The following is a 278-nucleotide window of genomic DNA, read 5'->3' as shown; positions in this document are numbered from 1 at the left end:
GGTGATACTCAACTAATATTTTCTGTGTGTAGGGGCGATTGCGTGGACGCGAGTAAACTTTAGGTTGAGCACAACTGCAGTCGGAGAACGTCCTTAAACAAGAACAAACGATGCTCGCGAGCATTGCGAGCGTTAAGTGGAACGCAGCCTCGATAGTGACCTCTGCTACACGGCACGCTTAATCGGGTTTAATACCATCCGTAGTTATGAAATTGGCCAACCATAGCTTTTCGTCGGGAGAATGGAATGATTGTGATTGGCCAGTTTCATAACTACGG

Source organism: Trachymyrmex cornetzi, unplaced genomic scaffold (assembly GCF_001594075.2).
Source record: "Trachymyrmex cornetzi isolate Tcor2-1 unplaced genomic scaffold, Tcor1.1 scaffold313, whole genome shotgun sequence".
NCBI lineage: Eukaryota > Metazoa > Arthropoda > Insecta > Hymenoptera > Formicidae > Trachymyrmex > Trachymyrmex cornetzi.
This window is presented reverse-complemented; position numbering follows the sequence as displayed.